General features: G+C 41.5%; 1 protein-coding gene and 1 pseudogene across 7 annotated transcripts in view; one reads left to right on the plus strand and one right to left on the minus strand.

Annotated features, from left to right (window-relative positions):
- The window catches only part of RREB1 (ras responsive element binding protein 1), a 128435-nt gene extending 120584 nt beyond the window's left edge, over window positions 1-7851 (minus strand). For 2 of the 7 annotated variants that reach the window (XM_023534667.1, XM_023534666.1), the window contains exon 1: window positions 7403-7657. The gene's annotated coding sequence lies outside the window, so the exon portion shown is untranslated. Of the gene's footprint in view, window positions 1-5990; window positions 6138-6743; window positions 7102-7402; window positions 7658-7694 lie in introns of those variants that run through there. The other 5 variants (XM_011367042.2, XM_011367038.2, XM_011367041.2 and 2 more) reach the window with 4 other exon arrangements.
- An 11265-nt stretch (window positions 7852-19116) lies between these two features.
- Window positions 19117-19235, plus strand: LOC111744212 (annotated as a pseudogene).
- Window positions 19236-24468: the final 5233 nt, after the last annotated feature.

Here is a 24468-nt window from a genome sequence, read left to right on the forward strand (position 1 = left end):
CACAGCTCTAAACAGGTACAGGAGGGCACAGGCAGCTTTAGAGCAGGTCACTAAGCACGTTCAAGAGATACCCTTCTAGAAGGTTAAGTGGGAGTCCAGGTCGTTTTCGGGCTAATTATCACTTCCCACCACAGGCAGCCCTTCCTTTTCAAGATTCTGTCTCTCCCTTCCTGCCTGCCTCCTTCTCTGCACCAGAGTTTGTTTCATCCTCGCCTCCTGCCTGTGTGATAGGCTTGGGAGGACCCAGAACAAATGTCTCCTAAGGCTAAAATATCACTCCTGTCACTATCCAAGACATTTCTGGTCTGAGGAAATTCAATTTTATATTTGTATGCCACATATTTTTTTCTTTAAATCAACCACCTTTTTGTGTATTTGAGGTCCAGGAGTCCCGAGAATATAAAAATAACCATGGTCTCTTCCCCATTGTTCCCTGCCAGCTCCTTTCCAGTCCTGGTAGCAGTCTACTTATCCACCCTCTCAAGAGATGTATAGTCAGAAGACCAGACTCAAAAACACCACCCTGTAAAAAGGGCGGTTAGTTATGTAAGAATTTTGCAAAAACTTGAAAAAACAAAATAAGGGAGACTATGAGTGCAGAAACATGAACTGTCAGACGAGTAAGGGCTAGTTCAGATGCTTTTTTAAAAGGGTGGGTGGAGGTATACTCTAGATAAGTTAAAACATGAGGGTGGACTGGCAGCTGACAGCACCAGAGCAAGGTTCCTAAATGACTAAAGAAACGACTCAGAACACTGAGCCACCTACCAGAACAGCTTCCCCGTGCCAATGAATCTGGTTTGTTTTAGAAGCAGATGAGTTCTAGAACTTTTATTTATTAAGAGGTTTTTAAAATACATTTAATACCATTTAATGTTTCCCCAATCCCAAATTTTCTGTGAAACCTTGAACTTGCCAACCAAGGTATCCTGTAGGCATGTAATAATTACTTGGTTTATGAAACTTCAGATGTCCAAATATATCACATGCAATACTGTGAGTACACCAAGGCTACCTGTACATACCACACAGGCTGGACGACTACAGTACCTTTAAAGCAGGATTTCTTACTCTCCACTGACATTTGGGACTGGGTAATCCTTTGTTGCGGGGCCATCACTGTGAGATGGGTAGCAGTATCTCAAGCCTCTACCCACTTAAGGCCAGTAACACCCCTCCCCCAGCAATCAAAAATGTCTCCAGACACTGTCAAATGCCCCCTGAAGGCAAAACCGCCAAGTTGAGAACCACTGCTTTAAAGGGAGAGTCCAAAGCTTACAGCCTGCCTTTCCTTAAAATCCAGCCCTATGTGAAGTTTGCTAAGAAAAATTTGCTAGTTCTGTTTGTCTATCAGCTCTCAAAGCAAAAAAAAAAAAAAAAAAAAGTGCTACCTTCCCAGATTTGAACAAACTCCTAGGCAAATTCTGCCTAAAGGAATGGAATTGTGCACAATTCTGGAAAGGAAATCCAGAGTGGGCACCCACAAAGCTTCCTGAGCTCAAAATATACCACTTTCTTCCATATATAGATTTTGACTTTCTGGGATATTTATTTCATCCTTACAACAACCCCGCAAAGAAAACCTACTGAAAAAAACATGTAAAATCTCATTCATCAACAGAAATGCTGCCAAAGGCTTAAAAGTTTTTTTAATTGCCTTACATCTTCAAATTCAACCACAGAATGAAAAGGATCTGGTCTCATTTTAAAAATACACACAAAGATAAAGAGGCACTGTATAATGCTCAGTCTTCTGAGGCCAAGCTGACTTTAAAAAACAGGTGTTGTACCGAGTTAGGCTGGGGTTAGAAGTTTTAGGTCCTAGGCTTGATTTATTATCAGCTACTGGGTGGAAATTGGCACAGTTGTAAAATGGGTTAATATACTCACTCAACCCTCACTGTGCTGCTCTGAGGATAAAACTGGAATTTTTCTTAAGTGCCTTTATAAAAGCAGGAGAAGTTAACTTTGCCCAAGGTACACCCTAACGAAAAAGAGAATTTTCAAAGTAATTAAAAAACTAAAAGTCTCAAACATTCATGTAACAATCCTATCCCCACAGTCTCTGAAAAGGGGGTAAAAAAACAGATGAGATACGAAGCAGGCCAGGGAAAAAACAAATAGAGCCATTTAAAAGCTTTATCTAATTACCCCCACTGAGACTTTTTCTCTGCAGTCTGGCTGGCTGACAAAGAATGTGAAGGTTTTCATTGGGCTTTCTCCACCCTATCAGGACCACCCGCTCTCATGGAGTCTGAAAGGCCTCAGGTGAATCCTGCAGGAGCAGTCAGTACCCAGTCTTGGGGATTTTACAGAGGCTTTCAAATTCTCTTAGCATTACTTGCTTGAATCACACTGAACAAACAGTCTCCACCCTCTCCCACTTCTTTTGTCTGAAGCACCTATTCACAGGCAGTCACCTTTACTGATGGCTGACTGGCTCACCTATACCTGAAGTACCATCAGAAACAAGATGCACCAGTAGCTGAAAGGAACAGCTCCCTGTGCCCACCTCTCAGGGCCTCCCTTCCTCTCCACTCCACCCCATCTCCACCAACCAAACATCAGGGCGCAAACTCCAGCTACACTTGGCTTGACTTCATACTAATAGTCAACACCCAGGGAAGGTGACGAGAAACTGAGACCAGCACAGTCAACGACACTGTCCCGCAGGATAGCTAACATAAAAGGAAAAAGTTCATCACCCTCACTCCCTATCTTCCTCATTCTTCTACCTCAGTCATAATGCAAACACAGCAGATGGTTTTCTTCTCTGTATTCTGCCTCCTATGGGAGTGGGGGAAATTAAAAATAAGTGATGCATTTCAGAAAGCACATCGTATGCCTCCCTCTGTGTTTCATATGGTACACCTTTTACCTCTGATTTATGGGGAGGCCCCCCAGGGTGTGGAAATCACAATATGACTCCTGCTTTTTGAAGAGGGCCATGGCTATTTCTACTTAAAAATCCCTTCCTAAGTCAGAGAGAGAAAACTCATTTGCCCTGCCCTGCAAAAGAGCCCATCCAATTTCTTAATTATATTTGGATATAAAAAATATTACTCAACTTTGCCTGTTCAGTAGGTCAGATGTACACAAGTAACCCTGACGCAGGGAAACTTCTGACTTATGGTGGAATTGCCCTGTCACAAACGATGGTTTCAGTCTGATTTCAACCATTTTATCTCACTGAAAAACTCCAAGATCCTTTGACATACTTACGGCAAAAATATAATGTAAATCACAATTTTTTTCCCTAACATTTGGTCAGTCCTTCCAAAGATACTCGAAAACTAATTTTTTTTTTAAAGGAATTAAGAACTGGGCTGACTAAAGTGAGATGGAGAAGTGGAGTGAAAAGGAGAAAGACCCCTATCAAAACCTAAGGGAATATCAGTAAAGGGAGAAGAAAACTATCATCCTGTTATCAAGAGAGACTATACTGCATACTTCCTATTGATACTATATTGCAGTCTATCTTTTAAATGCTAATCTGTTTAATAAGAAGTGAAATATGACATCGCTTTATGTATTAGGTAGATGTTCCAAAACAAATTAAATGTTCTGTTATTAATAAATGAAATATGGTAATGTTACTTGCACATATCCTGGGAAAGAGAAAGTTCAACCTAAACACATGGGTAATAGACAAGACGTCTACTCAGACAAGCTGCCCCATCTGACACCAGAGTTGGTCAGAAAGCATGAACTTCAATTAAAAGACTTACAAAAGAAAGAGAGATTATTTAAATATGATAAAACTTAACATTTTACTTTCTGGGTCAGAGGATGCGGAGGACTCAGAAATTAATTAAATCTAGTAAATAATGTAAAACAAGGAAGGACTCCCTTTCAAAAATGCTTTGGTTAATTTTAGCATCCTTCTGTTTAGCTGCTTAGCAACCCTTATCCTATGACCTTTTAAGCATCACCTACTTTTCAGAAGGATAATGAATAGAAACATCAAAAGAATTCACTCGGACTGATTCTACTGAACACATTTAACCAATTTTTATAGGACTTAAATTTATGTTAATTATGCCATACAAAACCCTAAAAGAGTAGAATTTTTAAAATTTTACTAATCATCAGGAAATATCCTTTGCTGAAGGTAATAAATGATATTCACAACTGAGTATGAGACAGCAAGCAAAGATTTCCAAACTGACCTAGGTCGTGGACCAACACAGCAATTCAAAATTGAACAGTAAAAATGAAAGCTACATAATGGCAATTAGCTACTAACTGATATACAGCAAGTAACTAATAAACAGCTGTTGATCAGGTGCAGGACTAAGAAGGTTAGGTTTCTTTTGTACCTGTCTTGGATGCAAATGAGACCTCAGGAGTCGGCCTGAAGAAATTTAAAATAAAACACACTTCAATCAAAAGGTCACTTGTTGGGTGATGTAAATAGTTAGGAATGGATGTACCACCACCTTGCCAGGTGAATCAGACCCATCTTCTCCAATACATTACACTTTTCTGCCATAAAGGCTTAGACTTTTATTTTCTGATGAGAAATATTGGGAAAAAAAAAAAAAACAAGAGAATGATATGCCATAGAACAGTCACCATCGGCAGCACTTAAGAGTATCACATAACCAGCAAATTCTCTTTAAAAACAAAACATCCTAAAATGCAACCAGTTTAGCAGTATTTTTAAGAATGATAAAACAGTGCAAGTTCATTAACAACCTAAAATGGAGCACAAGCTAAACAAATAAATCAAAGGGTTCTCCCTTTCTTTTGTAAAAAGGGTGTAGGAGGGAAGGTATTTTTTCACACATTTCAAACTTGATAAAAGCCATTCAAATGTTTAATTCATCAGTGTAACCAAAGCTCAAAACACATCAAAGCAGGATCCATCAGCCAGTACCCAGAAGCCTCCCTCCAAAGGTAAAAAAATACACAAAAATAACCTCCACCCCCAAACCATAAAATTAGTGGCTCACCTTTGCAAAAATTATTTGAATAATAATTCTGAACCCATTCCTTCAAAAGTTCTTTTTGACTATTGAAGGAAGCACAGAACAAAACGTTTGCAAAAAAAAAGTTCAGCCAAGACTTCGACCTCTTAGACTTCCGGGTTACATTATGTCTTAGAACCATACCTGCCTACTCAAAAAAGCACCAGATCTGGAGGATGCTTTTAAGGACTGTGAAGGGGGGCATATCAAAAAACAAAACGAAAACCATTCTTTTCTTTGCAGTTCCCTTTTCTCCACCTTCCACTTCAGCTAAATTTATTTCAGAATCCACGCACACGCATGCACATACTGCGCATCTAAAAAGAAAAAAGTCTCAAAAAATATGGGATGCACATTAGCAACTCAGCCTTTGCAGAAATTACCTCATGTCTCCTCTTAAAGACAGTATCCCTATCCAACAGGCAAACTTTATTTCCACTGACTTTCAAAAGGCTAAGTTTAACTCTAAACTCTAAAACAAGCATAAGGTTTAATTCTGCTACTGACAAAAACCCTCGGACAGGTTTTTCAGCATACCAAAAAGTCATATTTTTTATTCACCCTTCTATCTCTCTCCACCACCATCACCATCCGCCCAAAAGAAGAAAAAACTCCAAAGTGCCCCGAATGTGTGCTGCTGCTGGCTCTGAAGCCGTGTAGAATTTCGTAATGGAATGTGAACTGCTCGTCCGGATCTGGGCTCACGTTCTATCTTCTAACCAGTAAGGAGCGAGGGAGGGCAAATCTGCTGAGCAAGGAGAAATACTTTCCTCCTCTTTTATAACCCATCACGGATGCACCGCGGACGCTGGACGCGAGCTGCACGCGGCGCCTGTCAACCCGCCCGCCCGCCGGCCAGTCCTCGCGCCCCTCGTGCCCCTCGTGCCCCCTTCTGCCCGGGGCCGCCCCCGCCCCCCAGCCCCCAAAAGTAAAGTAGCTGCGCCGAGAAGCAGGCTCGTCTGCCGCGTCCTACACTCCTGTGCCTCGCCCGGCCCCGCGAGCAGCCGGGGAACAACTCACCACATCCTCGACGCGACCCTCGGCCCTGTTCAGAAAACACGCAGCTTCCCAGGGAGGGGGCCGGCGACGGGAAGGACCTCCCCTGCTCCTTAGCAACCATGAAGGTCGCAGTTTCCTAAGAGACCGCGAGCGGGGAGGGGGCGCGGGGGGCCGGGCCAGAGGTTGGGGGGGCACACTGGGTCCCCAACCTCTCGACAACACCGCCCCTCCGCCCCGGCTCGGCACTGAGGGCCGGGATGGGAGGAGGAAGGGAAGCCCCAGAACTCGCAAAAAATTGGTCCAGCGGGCGGTGGACAAAAGTTTCCGAGCGCGCTCCACAGCTGGGAGGCGAAGCGGGCCCCGGCGGCCAGCCCCGCCTCGGATGCTCCCGGCCTCCTTCCTGTGCTCGTGACGGCGCCGGCCGCCGAGCCCCCCCCTCCGCCCCCCCGCGATGCAGGCTCCGCTCCACACCGATGGCTCCCACGAAAACACGTACACCGCCAACGGAAGGGCAAGGGAACAATACGCGGACAGGGCTCCGGCCCCCTCCTCCCCTGGTCACCCGGGGCGGTGGTCTGCGTGACCCCCAGCCATGAGCCCGGAACGGGCGAGGGCGCAGGGCTACCCGCGGCCCCCTCCCGGCCGGCGCCGTCCGCCGGCGAGGATCAAAGTCCGCAGAGCAGGGCGCGGCGGATGCTCCCACCGCTCAGCTCCGAGCAGGCACCCCCGAGCCAGCACCCCAGGCGGGCACCCCGGGCGGGCACCCCCGGATACCTTGCGGCGGCGGGCGGGCGCCGTCATCTCCGCGCAGCTCGGCCCGAGAGGGACTCGAAAGTATGTAGGAGAAAAGTTTCCCCTCCCACATGGGGGGAGGATGTCGGGGGAGCGAGGGCGGAAGATGGAGAGCAACGCTGGGAAGATGTTTCTGGTCGGCTGTGCGTGCACCATCCAAGTCCCCGCGGTGCTGGTTAAAAATAAATTGGGCAGCGGGCGCGGCGGCGCGGGTCGGGCCGGATTCCTGCGCTCGGACGGCTAATATGGATGCGCATCAGGTCCCGGCGGCGGGGCGCTGCGGCGTCCGCGGCGGCTCGCGCTGGGAGCTGGTTGGCAGAGCCGGCAGCTCGGGAAGGGGAAAGGAGCGGAGGAAGGGGAGGAGGAGGAGGGGGAGGAGGAGGAGCGGCCCGGCGCGCTGCCCGAGGGGAGAGGGCTGCCCAGCTCATCCCGGGCCGGCCCCGCCGCCCGAGCGCACGCAGCGCGGCGTGGGGCGCTCGGGTCCTCGGCTCCGGCAAACGGCGAGTTTGAAAAGTACAACGCGCTCTGCAGACTTCACCCTCCTCATCCCTAAAAGTTCTTTAAAAGGTCGCTCCCGCTCAGCCCCAGACATCTCGCTGCCACCCGAGTCCCGCCAGCCGGAACCCCGGGCGCGTACTTACGGCTGGGCAGGGCTCTTGGCTCCCAGGCATGATGCCGTGGGGACCGGTGGGCTTCGGGAAGAGAATGAGGAGAGATGCAAACTTGTTCCGGAAAAGGAATCAAAATGGCGTTTCTGGATGTGCAAAGTTCATCAACTCCGCAGTCACTTCCCCTCCTCCTCTTCTCCCACAGGGAGGGAGGTGGGCGAGGAGCTGGCGACCCCGGCGCCCCAGCCGTCGTCCCGGCCCCCGCCTCGGCCCCCCGCCCAGCTTCCTCGCCCGCACGCTCCGAGACTCGCTCTCCCCCTCTCACCCTGATAAGTAGACACATCACGTGTTGCTCCTGCGAGTCTCCTGGGGACGTGTTACTGAGCGGCCGCAGCGGCGGCGGCGGCTCAAGCTGGAGGGTGGGAGGGACCGCGGTACCCGCCTGTCTCCCCCGTTCGGATTTTAGCGGGGTGACCGCAGTTTCCATCCCGGGATGGATGGAGGTGGAGTCCCCCACCCCACCCCCACCGCAGACCCAGGTTTGCCTCACGCCCTCCGCAGGCGCCCCGGGCTAGGGGATGGGCCGGGCCGCTCCAGGGAAAGGGTCTCAGCGGCCGCAGCTGAGCGGGATCACGATCAGCCCAGTGCTCGCCCGCCGGCCACCCTCTGGCACCTCCGCGCCCCCTCCCCTCCAGACCCTCACTGCAGGCGACTCTCCGCCCCCAGCTTCCCATCACTTCACTCTACGGTTTGTTTCACTGTTTTAACGAAGGGGGGGCGAGAGGGGGAGACAGGCAGCAACGCCCCAGAGACGCGAGAGGAGCGCCTCGGAGGCCAGGAGGGGGTGACGTGGGGATCGGTGTCCCTGACCTGACACCTCCCCTCTCAGTCTCTGAGGCAAATGGGAGGGTGAGCCCCACCCGCGCCATTTCATCTCCACGCGGTCCTCGCTCTGCATCCAGGTGGGGCGAATAGATGATGAGGCAGGAGATTAAGGAACCCGTGCTTCACCCCGCCCCCAACTTCGGGCAGTTTCTCTCCCAGGGCCCCGTCCTTCTAGCTCTGGTGCTGCCGTCCGGGATCGTGTCCTCCGTCCAACGAATTCAACGCTGCCTTGACTTTTGTCACATTTCCTTCACTACAGTACACAACTGATGCTTAAGTGAGGGTTGCTGGCCCCCAAGGGGCCAAGGATGGCAGAGGCTCCTACTGCCACAGTGTCCCCACCCCGCGATGGAACGGCTGATGCTGTGTCATCCACATCGCCCTCGGAGGCATCAGGGAAGCCACATGCAATATCTCTTTCTCTCAGAGGGCTCCAGTTTCAACTCTGAAATGCAGGGGCCTCCCTCCTCTGAGCCGCTCTCCATCTCTGCAGCTCCCGCCACCAAGCTTAGCCCTGGCTGCTGCGGCCCAAGTTATCACAGAGCCCAGGGTAACCAGGCCTGGGCTGTGCTTCCTCCCTGAAGCAGCTGACCTGTTTCCAACTGTTAAATACTTTTCCTACGGAGGTTCTAAAAAGGCCTGTTCTTAGCCTTTGGAAACATCTTCAGACAGATAAGGATGACTGTAGTTGTGGAAAATAAACACCATACACACCCCAAATCCTAAAGACAAATATGCCTCTTAACTAGTTGCAGAAACTATTACTGTAAAATTACACATTTAAAGACTAGTTAAGCAAGATGATGGTATACATACAGAAAGCTGGCTACTCTCTACTTACTATGACCTTTGACCCTGACTCCACCACACCAGCTCCTCTGAGGATACCTGCACACCTTATAAAGTTCCAAGCCCAAACATAGGCCTTTAATTTGCAGCCTTCAATGGAACTCTAGTTTTCAGGGCTGCAGATAGAAGTGTCTGTTTAAGGACAAACTAAATGGATGGGTTCTGGCCAAGACAGAACTCTCTAGAACCAAGCAAAAGCAGTTGGACCATTACCTCTGACTTGAGATAAGTAGGCTAAACCACAGCCCAAGAAAAAACTGATTCAGCTGGCTATTTTTCTCTGATGTCCAATCATCAACATTAAGTTTTCAGAACCTGTTATGTTTCCCATGGTATACTGTTTACTGAGGAAAGCTACCCAGAGAAACTTTTAGTGCTTGCATTTTTCTAAGTCTCCCCTTTCCCCTCCCCCATGTCCTCAAATGTATTATCAAATGCTTTTTTTTGAAGACAGGCCTGCCCCTGGAGGAAATGGGCCAGTCTCTAAACAGGAGTAATAGTTCACACAGTCACCACAGAATTGGTGTTTGGAGCTTCCAAGTTGTAACGTGTTCTGATTAGAAGGCAAAGGAAAGGTCATTTAGGGAATGCTACTTTATTCATTTGCCCTGCCTTAGATTCAGGAGTTAACCTTTCCTGGTCTCCCTATTATTCAGTGGTAGGGTCTGAGCAGGAACAATATCAAAGTTGCAATTTTGCTTGGAATTTAGCTTATTCTGTAAAATACAGTCAAACCTGCAATGCTACATTACAAATCACCTTTACAATGTCACTTAGATAACACTAGCAACTAAAAAAGAGAGAAAACAGTATAAAAGTAACTTTTAAAAACTGAATTCTAATGATAGTGGGCTATGTTCATCTTTTTAAGCTAATAAACTTGCAAGTCAAATGACCTCTTCAAAGGTCTATTTGTTAATATTACATATAAATGCCATTTATCTGACAAATATTTATCAAACATCTAATAGGTAAAAGGAGTCATGCTATCAAAACCACAATGAGATGCTACTACACACCCACTAAGATAGCTATAATCAAGATAGATAATAACAAATGTTGGTGAGAATATGGAGAAATTGGAACCCGTATACATTGCTAATTGGAATGTAAAATGGTGCTGCCACTTTTAAAAACAATTTTGCAGTTTCTCAAAATGTTAACCATTGAGTTACAATATGGCCCAGCTGTTCCACTCCTAGATACGTATACAAGAAATGAAAACACATGTCCACACAAGAACTTGTACTTGAATGTTCATAGCAGCATTATCCATAATAGCTAAAAAGTACAGTCAACCCGAATATCCATCAACTGATGAATGCATGAACAAAATGTGGTATATCCATACATGGAATATTATTCAGCCATAAAAAGGAATGAAGTACCAATATATGCTGCAACATGGGTCAACCTTGAAAACATGTGAAATGAAATAAGCCAGACCTAAAAGAACAAATATTGTATGATTCTGTTCATGTAAAATGTCCAGAATAGGCAAATCTATAGATATAGAAAATAGATTGATGTTTGCCTAAGGCTGAGAGTTTGACTTGCTCATATGTATGGGGCTTCTTTTGAAAGTGATAAAAATGTTCTAAAATTGATTGTGGTGATGGTTGTACAACTCTGAATATATTAAAAATCATTGAATTGTATACTTTAAATGGGTAAATGGTAGGGTATGTAAGTTTTATCTCACTAAAGCTGATGTGTGTGTGTGTGTGTGTGTGTGTGTATGAAATTGTGCTAAGTTCTTTAGTGGCAAAGCAATACAAAAATGGATAATTTTATAATCCATGCCTTAAAAGAGTTCATAATCTAATCTCTACACATTGAAGTTTCATGAAATGCAAACTGACAGCATATAAGAACCATTAAATAGGTACAAAATTCAGGGGATCAGAGAAAAGCAGTTACTTCTAATAATAATTGAGGAAAGCTTGATGGAAGAGAAAGCAATGGAGTTGAGCCATGGAGAATAGATAGAAATTTTGTAGGTGGAGCATGGGATAAGCAGCAGATACAAAGGCATGATTTTAGCATGCCATGAGTCCTGTTCTGAGATCAGTAAGGATTCCAGTGTGGCTGGATTATAACATACAGGAATATATTGGTGCTGAGACTGAAAGGTAAACAAGCGGAGGCTATCCCACACATCCCATGGAATATGAATACCATCCATGGAAAACCTCAGGTATGGAAGCCTGAACTAGGGTGGAGGTAGAGGGAATGGAGAATAGATGATTAAGAACCACTTCAGAGAAAAAACTGACAGAAAAACAACTGGTAGACTGGGAATGTGAGGGTGAAGAAGTGAGAGCCAAGATGATACCTGGGTCTTAGCCACGTATCTGAGAGAATGAAGGACGGAATGAGAAAATCTAAGGTAGGAGCCCATTTAGGTGGAAAGTAAAAGATTAGGTGATATTGAGTTTGCAGGAGAAAAAAAATGGAAAACAGAGAGCTCTGCCATGGAGCAGAATCAAGAAGAAAATGGATGTGGATGTTGGAGAAGGCTGATTGGATGAGGTGACACATTCTGCTGAATCTCACAAGATGTGTTAGGTGCCCTGGGCAAAGAGGAGGGGGCAGGGGCCTCCAAACAGGGAGGGTAAGTAGTAAGCTCAAGGGCACAGAAGTATAAAACAAGGTCAGTTTCTTGAACTGCAAGTATCTCCCTCTGTGGCTGAAGCAGAGGGAGGAGGGGAGGCAGCAAGAGATGGAGCTGAAGAAATAGCCAGTGGGCTAGACTACCCAGAGCTCTGTGTACCTAGCACCTGACTTGGACTTTATCCAATGGTGAGGCCCTGAATGGGCTTAAGGAGGAAGGTAGAAAGAGCCTCCCTCATGGTACTGTGGAGAAGGGTTTGGAAGAATCGGGACAAGAAGGCTAGTTAAAAATAGAGTCCATCTAAGAAACAATACGGACCTAGCAAATCACTGGCTGCAGAAGTGGAGAGGAATAGATAGATTTGAGACATAATTAGGACAGATTCAACAGAATTTGACCCATATGATATGAGAGAAGGGAAAAAAAATCCCTCTGGAGCACTGACCAAGGGGTACGTCACCAAAAGAAAGTAAACCACTGTAGCAGTCAGTGGTAGAGTGACAAATGACAGTGCAGGCATTAAAGTGAAAGCAGTGAGATAGGCAGAGGGACTAGAGATAGATATTAAAGAGATGGAATCCACTGAGCTTGGTCCCAGTTGGTTGTGGAGTGAGAAGAGGGGAGAATTAAGGAAGGCTTCTCTGATCTCGGTTTTGGCTGTCCAGATGGAGGGTGGGTCCATTCACCAGTGGCATAAGTCCTGGGTAGAGGGAGGTGGTATATGAACAATGGAAGGAGGTTAGACCCAGGAAAAAGGCATGGAGAGACATCTGAGGAATAGAGAGAATGGACAGTGAAGAGCTAGAGGTTGAACCCAGGGAAATGCCTGCAATTAGATGGCTGAAGAAGGAATGACAAGTGCTCTTTTTCCTCTAAAGCAGCAGAATGGCCAAAGAAGTGAGGGCTCCCAAGGGAAAAGGTGGTTGCCTACAAATCAAGGCAAGTAGCTGAAAAGGTGGTGAAATCTGAGAAAGTAAATTAATTTGAAAGTAGAAGGCAGGGGCCAGAAAACAAGTGGTTAAAGAGTGACTTGAAGAGGAAGTGAAGGTCATGCTCTTTGAGAAGTTAGGTGATAAAAGGGAGAGAAAGGAAAGTAACTGGCATACATAACAGCAGCTAATATTTATTGAACACCTTCTATGTGCCAGGCACTGTTCTAAGGGCCTCATGTGTATTATCTTGCTTAATCCCCTCCACCCTCCTACATGGTAGGTGCTGTTATCGTCCCCGTTCTGCAACTGACTAAACTGAAATGGAGTCCCAACATCACACAGCTGGCAAAACTGAGATGCACACAAGGCAGTCTGACCCCAAAACTCACTCTTTTATTATTGTTATCACCACCCTTGTTAGTCAATTGAGAATTAGTTTGCTAATAACAACGCCTACTTGATTGTCTTGACTAATCTCAATGAATGCTCTTGCTTGGAGTTTTGCATAACAGCCATTATTGTCTGCACAGTTGTTCAACAAGGATTTAATTGGAAATATAAACATGGTTTCTATTATCTCTCTTTCTCATCAACCGAGGTTCAACCTTCTTTCTGTTCTCCAAGTATTATGATCCCTATGTGCAGACTATATTCTAAAGCTGTAGCTGGATATTTTATGTTCCCTATAAACTACCAGAGTTCACCCTCTTAACATCTACAATAGCAGTTCTCAACCAGGGTGATTCTGACCCCTAGGTTTGGCAATGTCTGGAGACATTTTTGGTTGTTACCAGTTGAGGGAGGGGTACCAATGGTATCTATGAGTGAAGGCCAGAGATGCTATTTAACATTCTACAGTGCACAGGACAGTATCCGCAATGACGAATTACCCAGCCCCAATGGCAGTAGTGCTGAGGCTGAGACTCCCTACTCAATGGTGCCTTGAAAATTATCTCTAGGAATATCAGAGTCTGGGAAAGGGATTTTAGAATGGGTAAACCACCCAGACCATTTATGTCAACAGGAAAGGAATGTAGCTCCAGAGGGCAGAGAATACAGATATATGAAACAGAAACAGCTTTTGAAGGAAGCTGTTTGTGTGTCTGTCTATCTATGGCAGAGAAGAAATCAGCCTTAGGAAAAAAAGTATTCTATGACAGGAGGGAAAGGGAAAATAGTAGGAACATATTAATGGGGAAAAGGCAAGTTGTGAGAGTTCCGTCCGATGGCTCTGAATGTGGAAGAGCAGCAGTACAGGAGAGCCAGGGGAGCAGCATGGGGCTGAGGCTTAAAGAGAGAACCAGGTATCGGTGGTAGAAAAGTTCAGCTGTTTTAGCTTTGATGCTGTGGAGCCACAGAGGAGAAAGAGCATGTGGGAGGGATAAGTAACAATGGGAAATTGAAATGAGTATAATCCATCACAAAGGGGATGATACTGGAAGGGGCTGAGACTGAGAACTAGAAGTGGTAGAAAGACGTGCGATGAGGAAGAAAAGCATGTTCAGTGGCTGGGAGGGTGAGGCAGGGCGCGAGGGAAAGAAGGGGGGGCCGACAGTGGGGAAACAGGGATGGAGACTTTAGCAGAGAAAGAGAACCAAATGACTTGTGAGATGGAGAAGAGATAATACTCATGGGGTCAAGAAAATGGAGAAAACTATTAAGGACAGAACGTGAGTCCTGTCGCTAAAAATGAAGGAGATGGGCTTGAAAGGAAAAATGTGAAGTTGGTCTCTAGGGCTATGGAGAAAGAAGGGCATTTTAGAAATCAGCAGATGACTGGGGTATAGATAAGAAACAGGCATCAACTGATGACACCAACATCAAAGGAGGTATTGCGGGCTAAATTGTGTCCCCCAAAATTCATGTGTTGAAGTCCTGGCCCCCAGTACCTCAGAATGTGACTGTATTCGGAGATATGGCCATTACAGAGGTAATTAGGTAAAATGAGGTCATTGGTGTGGGTCTAATCCAATAGGGCTGGTATCCTCATAAGAAGAGATTAAGACACAGACATGCACAGAGGGAAGACCAAGGGAAGACACAGAGAGAGGCAGCATCTACAAGCCAAGGAGAGAGGCCTCAGAAGAAACTGCCACTGCCAATACCTTGATCTCAGACTTCCAGCCTCTGGAATGTTGAGGAAATAAATTTCTGTTGTTGAAGCCACCTAGCTTAACTTCGTTACAGCAGCCCAAGCTGACTGATACAGGAAGGATGAACTCGAAGATGGAAGAGACAGTAGAAAACATGTTCATAGACTCCACGGTCTCCCCCCGTGAACTGGAAGAACTAGTCTTCCTAAGGAAAGGCTTTGGAAAGAAGTGATATGTCTAAGGAGAAACCATCAGGATACAGGGGTAGAGCAAGTGCTATGGAGAAGGCTGGGAATTAGTTTTTTAGAACAAGGGGTTCCACAGCTTAATGAATGGGACATCTCTTAAAAGGAGGAACAAGTCTTGGCTAATGATTTCTCTATCCCAGCACCAGCATAGGACTGGAATATTGCAGGTCCTTAATGAATACATTTTGCAAAGTGTGCCTAGGTGGAATAGGCATATAGAAAGGTTGAGAATAGCCTGGAAAGGGTTGGAGGCATAAGGGAAGTTGCTGGAGGAAGGGGTTTATCTAAGAGTGGCGAGTATAGCAGAAGGCTGAAAGGCAAGGGATGAGATATCATTTAGAATTTCCAAATCCCCTTAGTAATACAGCCAATTAAACTCCTTCTCAGACAACCAGTGTAGTCATAGGGATGGGCTACTGAGAACACCTTAACACAACTTCTGTTATTCTAAATATATTATTATTTTAGCCACCCAAATAACTTGAGGAATGCATTATTTCTGATGGTTGACAGTTTGCCCTTTAAATGTTAACCATTTAGAGTAGAAGTTTTTTCTAAAATGTATTATGCACTGCCTCGCTTTTTCTCCCTTTTCTAAAAAGATCCAAAACATAAAAAAAAAAAAATGATATAATAAATTTCAATTTATTGGATTGTCATACAAAGCTAACTTTTTATAAACGAGATTTATATTAGGCCACAAGATGGTCACATCCTCAAGAAACTAGACATCCTTGAGATATAGCTGTTTGTTAGCATACCCTAGGACTCCACAGTAAATTCCAATCTGAGTTTTTTGTCTGGTTTTGTTATTTTTCCTCCCTATCTAGCTATTGCTTGTCACTTCTTTCTGAACTCAGTGTGCCTGCCAATAGCAACCTCCTCTTCCCTTTCTAATTGATTGTTTCTCATCTACAGTGGTTAGGAAACTGGATAACCAAGATTGTTAGAAACATGTGAAAAGTAAGCATGAGCACTAGCATCTCCTTTTTCTGCCAAGAAGCCAAAAGTTGCTTATTTCTTGATACTCAGTTGGGTTTTAGGTTGATGAGTTGTTAGCATACTTCTAAACTATAAAACTTGTTTCAAAGATATCAGAATATTAGAGAAAGTTAAAGAACTCATCTAAGCCAACCTTCCCTCCATTAGTTTATTGCTTACTAGAATTTTTAAATGATTTAACTTCAGGGGACAGGGAAAGGGCCATTCGTCCTTCCTTCTGACCTCAGACAAGGTAGCAGATTATTTTTTTAATAATTGTACTCTCATTGGTTGAAGATTTTTTCTTTGCCTAAAATACTTATACATATAATTCAATTATTTGTTTGTAAGACTGAATTCTTCATTCACAAGAGTATAAATAAGTGAAATATTTCTTTAATAAGGAGTATGTACGTGTACTTTTGTGTGTTCAAAGGGAAATGCACAGAACCAAAGCAAAATTTCCGCAATTTCAGTTAAGTAGACCCTAAACGGTACTTATAAGTGGAGACCACTGACAGTGCTTTAGTATTCCCAATGACTCTGTCCACACTGCATGGCCACTGGTCATCTTGCCCAGAGATAGGTCCCCATGTTCCCAGGTCAAAGGATCAGAGTTTTCAACTGTAAAAAGTGCTGAAGAAGTTGCAATAAATCACACAACTAGGTAGCCGTGAAAAACCCTGACCATTTGTAAACACTGAAAATAGCAATGTGTATATCGTAATGGATAGAAAACTCTCTCCCTCAGAAAAAAAAAAAAAGTCATATTGAGCGCTTGTGTGTCATTTTATAGTAAGTAGGGAATTGAGTGATTTACCCACTGCCTCTGACTTCTATAAGGCAACGGACTTGGCAATTTCAGGCACTTTATCATATGCACACCTCAAGTAAGTAATGGAATATATGCTCAAAAAATAAGTGTGTAGGTTGATTCTATGTTACTATTTCATGTTACTAGATAAACTTGACATTCATTTACTCATTCATTCAACCAGCAATTGGTAGATGCTGATGATGTTCCAGGCTCTATATGCAAGAGTAAAGAAAACACACATGATCCCTGCCCTGGTGGGTCTTACAGGTTACAGATTTGTTGTGTTAAACAACAAAATGTATTGTGAACTTTAAAAGCTACACTACAAGTTGCCTCCTCAATGGGGCCTTTTACATTAAAGCCAGTGTATGTGTCTGTTGTGGGCTGAATTGTGTCTCTGCCAAGTATGTTGAAGTCATAGCCCCTAGTATCTCAGAATGGGGCTGTATTTGGACATAGGGCCTTTACAGAGGTAATTAAGCCTTTAGGGTGGGCCCGAATCCAAAATGGCTAGTGTCCTTATAATGAGATTCACACGTGCGAGCGTGCATGCGCGCGCGCACACACACACGGACACCACGTGAGGACACAGAGAGAGGAAGAGGAGAGGATGACAAGCCAAGGAGAGAGGCCTCAGAAGAAACCAACCCTGCTGACACTTTGATCTTGGACCTTTTGTCTCCAGAACTGTAAGGAAATAAATGTCTGCTGCATAAGCCACCAAGTCTGTATTACCTTGTTATAGCAGCTCTAGCAGACTAATACAACCTCCAAAGCCTAAACCTTATCTGCCCCAAGTGTAGGGAATACCTGTAAGCTAGAATAATTTCATCAGAACTATAAGCTAGGATGCTGAGATGCAATCACCTATGTGTAGACACAGTGGAATGAGAAGAGCCTAAAGGAGCAAGACAGTATTAGATAATATTATGGTAAAATAATTTTGTGCTAATCCTGCAAGTAAAGGTGAAGCAATCTGTTTAAGAATCTGAAATTAACTACTAAAACTATCATACATCCATGACATGAATACTTTACACTTATTAAAATGATCCAGGACAGAGACCAAAGGGATGGCTGCCAGAAGTGAGAGGGGTGAGGAGATGGGTAAAAAGGCAGGGGAATGTAATCAATAATATTGTGATAAATTTGCACGGTGACATATAACTACTAGAATCGGTCGGGTGATCACATTGTAAGGTATAAAAACATCAAATCACTATATTGTATACCTGAAACTAATATAACTAATATAATATTGTATAGCAACTATACCTAAATAAAATTTTGAAAATGATCCTTGAGAATACTTAATTTTATTTTTAAAGTTTATGATATATTTTTAAGTGAAAAAAGCTGACTACAAATAGATAATCCCACTTTTGTAAACAACAAAAAGTTATATGCACATAAAAATTTAAAAAGACAGAAAGGGTAGATACCAAAAAGTTAAACAGTGATTATTTCCTGGTAGAGGGATTATGATTTTCTCTTTCACCATTCTGCTTATCTCTTATTTTCTTATTTCTCTACAATAAACATGCAATGATTTTGTTATAAGGAAAAAAAATTAGTTTCATTAAATCCATTACATGAGTGACTATTTTTAATGTCATAAATATCTGTGTTAAAGTCAAGGATTTGAAGCAATTATCTACAGAATGTGATAAATGTAGGTAATTCAAATTTTATAACATAGCTCTCTACATCAAGTCCATTCTTCTTCCCTACAATTTATCTTTACACTGTAATTGCATCAGTTCTTCATATATCTTATGGATTACAGCCATAACATTATGTTACCAGATCATGTTTTATTCATAAATTGAAATCCAAGTTTCAGGGCTTCGACTAAAAGAAGAGTTTTTCTTTCTCCTCCAGTTTCTTGGAAATTAGATTTTATAAAATGAAATAAGGACTGCAAATATACCTGGAAATGGCACGTTACAGTAAAAAGGGAATCTACTGGGACATGAGACAGATCTGGGTTCCATCCTGGCTCTATCACTTTCTGGCTGTCACTAATACAGATATCCAATCTGGAGAACTTCAGTCCCCCCAACTATAAAACATCTGGGCACTGTCGTGAGGATTAAAAGAGATGACTTGCATAAGGCATTCAAAAAAGGCATCTGGCCCATAATAGGTGTAAACTGCAGCTGTTCTACATTTAAAAAATTGATGTTTAATATTTACATTTTGCAGTCAAACACCTATCTCTTAATTCAATGAGTGTTAAGGTTACATAAAATTCCCTACATAATCTTAAAAAAAAACCCAAAAAAACAAACAAACAAAAAAACAGTGCCACATCAAGGTCATTACTTCTTCCACGGCCATGCCACCCTGAACACGCCGGATCTCGTCTGATCTCGGAAGCTAAGCAGGGTCGAACCTGGTTAGTACTTGGATGGGAGACCACCTAGGAAGACCAGATGCTGTAGGCTTAAAAAAAACAAAGGTCATTATTTCTTGACTGCGAAATGACCATCATCCATTTATGAGTATGTTTATATAGCTGGATTTACGTATGCATTCGTGTGTATGCATATAAGGTGTTTATAAAGTAGAGTTGCTCATTTACATTATTATACCACGGTGACAACAACACACAAAACAGTTAGAACCAAAATACTGAGTTGGAAATTTTCTGCAGCATTAAAACGATGGCTTATTTTATAGCAAGAGATGCGACTCTATGATTGGTCAAATTGGTCTTGTTGTTTCATATGAATTTGGGATAAGTGCTGATTTTCACATGATTACTTCAACAGAGAACCTGAGGTGCACAGAGAGTGAATAATATGCCCAATATAAACAGCTAGGAAGTAGTAGAGCCAGGTGTGGAATACAAATCCTAGGAGTCTGTAGCCCAAGTTCTTTCTACTGTTATTACTGAATAAAATGACTTAAAATAAAATAATTTAAATTAAAAAAAATTTAAATCTTGAGCATGCTGTAAGTGTGTAATTGCGCACAGAAACAAACTTGCAGTTTCAAAGAAAATAGATAGGAGGAAGAGGGGATGAATATATCCAGATATTAAAGATGCAATAATGCTAGAATGTATATAATGCACACATGCTATAAATAGTATGCTATGGCATCAAAGTAATAATAGATCGATCAATGGAATAATGCAGAAAACCTAGAAGTATCTTATATATGATAAAGATGACATTTCAAATCAGTGGAGAAAAAAGATAGGTCAATATAGTTAGAACAATTAAAGGGGAAAAAAAAATTCGTACCAAATAGTAACTTCATACAAACTTTACACCACAGGCTAAAAGTTATTCCAAGTATTTTAAAAAATTATATGTAAAATATAAAATGATAGAAAAAATGACAGAAGAAAAGTAGGTAAATATTTATTTGACCTTTGGGGGTATAGAAGGGTTTTTGGGGTTTTTTTTTGTTTTGTTTTGTTTTTTAGGGAAAAGGAATAAACCTAAACCATAAAGGAAAGATATACATTTTCATTTACATAATGAGTTTAAATTTAAGTACATAAAAAAGCATTATAGGCTAAATTGAAAGGGAAATTACAAACTAGGAAAAAGCATCTTTACAGGCAGAGTTGGTTAAGAACCTCACTATAATAAAAGCTACACATTATTGAGCCCTTATGAGGCTTAAGACATGTTAAACACTTTGCACACAATATCTTATCATAATCCTATATGGGAGATATATTTAGTTTCACTTTTAAAATAAAGAAATTGAGATACTGAGTGGCTAAGAAGTAACATGCCCAAGGTCTCATAGCTAATAAGTAGCAGAAGAGATGTAGATGTAGAACTCTGAGTTCCATGCTCCTAATTTTTATGCTCTACTGACTCTTCTAAGTCAATATAAACAGAACACGTCAATTACAAAATGGGCAAAGGTAATGAAGGAGCAATTTACAAAAGAAAACATATAAATACTTAATAAACATTTTTAATGTTCAGCCTCAGTAGTAATAAAAGGTGCAATGAAATATGCAGTAAGACTTTTCCCCCCTATCAAATTAGCAAAAATATTTTAAAATTTCAACATCTGATTTTGGCAAAGTTGAGGAAACTAGATATATGTTGTTGTGGGAATGATGTTGTTTTCAATTGCCTGGAACAGAAATTTACAAATTTGAGTATTATGTTCTTAAAAATGTATACCTCTTTTAGCCAGCCAGTCCACTACTAAAGAAAAGAATTCTAGAAACTTTCCCAAAGAAATATAGACAAGGATATTTGTATAAGGATGGCTGTCATTAAATTATTTGCCATTATGAAAACCTGGAAACAAGCTAAAGGTCTACTAACAGAGCTTTGGTACATAAATGGTAAAATAGTCTCGTGATGAAATAACATGTTAACTATTAGCAATCATGAAGTCTAAGGCTACTTAAAATTGGGAAATGTTTAAAATACAATAAGTGAAAAAAAATCTTACAAAACTGTATGTGCCATTTAATTTTTGTTTTTGTGCTTGTCCACATTTTCCAAATTTCTACAATGAATACAGATTACTAGAAAACAACCGTTATTTTTAAAGACCAATAAGCTTGAACCTGAAGAATGCCTAGTTTGTAATTACAGAATTTAAATATGGTTTCTACTTAAAACTTAAATGTTCCAAGTTTCAGTATACATGGGAATTCAAAGTAAGATTCAAAATAAAAGGTTCCTGTGAAACCCAAGACAGATATAAAAGCAGTACAGATTTCTACATGTAAAGAAACCAGTGGTTAGGCCATTAAAAGGAAGATTCCCCCTCTTCCTAACCAGGTCACCCCCAGGAGATTAACTGCTTTTCAGTATTCAAATCCATAAGAGAACGTTAAAGACCGCACACAGAGACAAGTATTTTTAGAGGAAACAATAACCTGCATATTCAAGATAGGATTCTTAATTTCTATCTTTCCTCTTAGGTAACATTAATATTGTAATTTATAAATATAGTTGTTCAAACTGTATGAGTCGTCCAAGGTAATAGATTTCTAACTTAAAAATACTTAAAAGGTCAGAACTGAAATATCCTTCTCCAACATATAAAGAGCATCCATTTTAAACCACAGCCAACATAATTTATAGTGAAAAGTTAGAGGAATTTCTTTAAAAATAAGAACAAAAATTTCTCAGAAAGAAAAATTATGTAGTATTGTTCTGCAATAAGACATGAAACAGATAAAGAGATTTAAATATTAGAAGGAAAATGTTAACATGATTGTTAATTATAGATACTATCTTTTGTCTGACTAGAAAACCCAAAGAAATTAATGGAAAACTATATTCAAGAGAAAGCTAATAGTAATAGGTATCATTTATTGAAATCCTATACGTCCAACACTGCAGTGCTGTACTCTCAGAGGCAGGCATCAGGTAAGTAGTAGAGGTGACATTCAAACCCAAGTCTGACAGATTCCAAAGACTCCACAGACTGTGTTCTTTTCAATGCTTTGCTCTGTAAAGTGGATAGCTACATCATACATGTGTGTGCTTGTGTGTGCACATGTACACACACACACACACACACACACTTCCTATATGAAAGCAATAACCATCACAAAAATCCAATTTAAAAAACTCCATTCACAAAGCAACAAATTCAACAAGGTTTGTGTGTAACCAATAAAAGGAAAAAAAACCCCACCCAGACACTTAGACAGACATAACCTACACATATATTTGTAATAATAGAGACAAAGCAAGATTTAGATAGAATTTTATTTTTTAAAGTATATTCTAAATTTATATGTTAAATGCAATTCTGATCAAAACCCCAACTGGATAAAATATTTTATAGGGAGAAATACAACAAGATAATTCCCATATGCAACCTAAAAGTAACAAACAGGTGAGAATAGTGAAGAAAATTTTGCTGAAGAACTACAGAAAGAAGGGGTACAATATATTACAACAATTTTAAGTCTATGGTTGACAGAACATGGGATTATGCAAGCAAAAACAAATTAATAGAACAGAATAGATAAACTAGGAATAGGTATGTCTAATATACTTATTAGAAGTCAGTTTATGATAAAGGGAGTACCAGTAATCATCAGAGATGGAAAGGAGTCTTAATTAATCAATTAATTGTTGGAATGACTAGCTACCAGTTTGGGGGAAAATATCAAGATAAGTTCTTACCTCACACCATATATACCATATAAATGCCTTAGGATTAACTAGAGATGTACTTTCAAATCAGAAAAATAAGGTAAAAACAAAATTTGTTGTACTCTTGCTGGAGTGAAAAAAAAATGTATCATTACCACTAAAGGGGAAAGATAATTTAAAACTTGAATGCAAATAAGGTATGGACTATATAAAATTAGAAATTAAAGGGACATTAAAAAAAGAAAAATCATAAACAGCTTAACCCCATAGAAGTATGAACCTTCTCTATGTCAAAAATAAAAAAGTAAAAAAAAATCTTTTGTAACAAAAATTACAAAAGAAATTTATACGTTAAGCAAAGTAGTTTTTAATTTTTCTCTATAAAAATACCCAAAGTCCACCAAGATATAATGAAATGAATACTTTCATATGCTATATTGCTAATGGCATTATAAATGGGCATAATCCTTTTAGAAAGGTTTATTTATACACTTTATGTACATATTATTATAACTATTTGTTTAAGGAAAAAAGTAAAAAAGGACTGGAAAGAAATTAACCAAAATGATTTTTTAAAATGTCAGTGATGAGAATGGGTTATATTTTTTCTATTTCCCAAATTTTATGTAATGGCATTATTTTACTATTATAATAATTTAATTAGACTTGATCTTATCCATATTGAACTTTATGTATTATCTTCTTGTATTACGGAATCTGGGATTAAGGACACAATTTTCAAAATCATCTAGAAAGCAATCATTCCACTTAAAACATAAACCTATGATAAATACGTCTTGCATTTTTCCATTTACCTTGGAAAACTAATGCTTTTGTGGTAGGTGAGTGTCTTTTTAAAAAGCAGTGGAAGGATTAGGATATCTATGTAAAACTAAAAAATGTGTCAGTGGTGAGATAGCCTCCCAATGAAAGCACTTCCCTCAACTGGTCAAATTAAATGCTTTTGCTCCTGGTCACATGCTTGGGAGAAAGATCTTCAAGGAATCCCAACCCATCTCAAGCTGCTACAACCTCCTTTCTCCAGGATGGAACTGAGAAGCAAGTCCTAGTCACATGTCTCCTATCTGTAATTGCCCAAAAGAGCCTCAGAGCTTAGCTAGGGCAGAACAGAGCGCATGCTTAGATTTCTGGACTCCAGGCAACAAGAAGAGTAAGAAGCCTTCTCTTCCTGCCTTGTCCCATCGCACAGATATAGTAGGAGGGCTCAGCTGTGCATGTCACCAAACACCAACATTAAAGCGGCCACTGTCTCAAACCACCATGAGATACCACCTTACACTCATTAGGATGCCTAGCATCAAAACAACAGAAAATGACAACTGTTGGCAAGGATATGGAGAAAATGAAACCCCTGTGCACTGCTGGTGAGAATGTAAAATAGTACAGCCTCTATGAAAAACACTATGGCAGTTTCTCAAAAAATTAAAAATAGAATTACCCTATGATCCAGCAATTCCACTTCTGCATATATACGTGAAAGAATCGAAAGCATATTTTGAACTCTCATGATTCATAATAGCTAAAAAGTGGAAGGAACCCAGGTGTTCCTAGATGAATG

Source organism: Pteropus vampyrus, unplaced genomic scaffold (genome assembly GCF_000151845.1).
Source record: "Pteropus vampyrus isolate Shadow unplaced genomic scaffold, Pvam_2.0 Scaffold129, whole genome shotgun sequence".
Classification (NCBI taxonomy): domain Eukaryota; kingdom Metazoa; phylum Chordata; class Mammalia; order Chiroptera; family Pteropodidae; genus Pteropus; species Pteropus vampyrus.